The 361-nt window shown below is 36.3% G+C and overlaps 1 protein-coding gene across 4 annotated transcripts in view; it reads left to right on the top strand.

Annotated features, from left to right (window-relative positions):
• Positions 1-361, top strand: part of HDAC8 (histone deacetylase 8) — a 258,223-nt gene that overhangs the window by 86,252 nt on the left and 171,610 nt on the right. The window lies entirely within an intron of this gene.

Genomic DNA, 361 nt, shown 5'->3' with positions numbered 1-361 from the left:
ACTAGAGAAGCAAGAGCAAACACATTCAAAAGCTAGCAGAAGGCAGGAAATAACTAAGATCAGAGCAGCACTGAAGGAGATAGAGACACGAAAAAACCTTCAAAAAATCAATGAATCCAGGAGTTGGTTTTTTGAAAAGATCACCAAAATTGATAGACTGCTAGCAAGACTAATAAAGCAGAAAAGAGAGAAGAATCAAATAGATGCAATAAAAAATGATAAAGGGGATATCACCACTGACCACACGGAAATACAAACTACCATCGGAGAATACTATAAACACCTCTACACAAATAAACTAGAAAACCTAGAAGAAATGGATAATTTCCTGGACACTTACACTCTCCCAAGACTAAATCAG

Source organism: Colobus angolensis, unplaced genomic scaffold (genome assembly GCF_000951035.1).
Source record: "Colobus angolensis palliatus isolate OR3802 unplaced genomic scaffold, Cang.pa_1.0 Scaffold479, whole genome shotgun sequence".
NCBI classification, from domain to species: Eukaryota; Metazoa; Chordata; class Mammalia; order Primates; family Cercopithecidae; genus Colobus; species Colobus angolensis.
The sequence above is the reverse complement of the archived record's forward strand: the minus strand, read 5'-3'. Positions and strand labels throughout refer to the sequence as shown.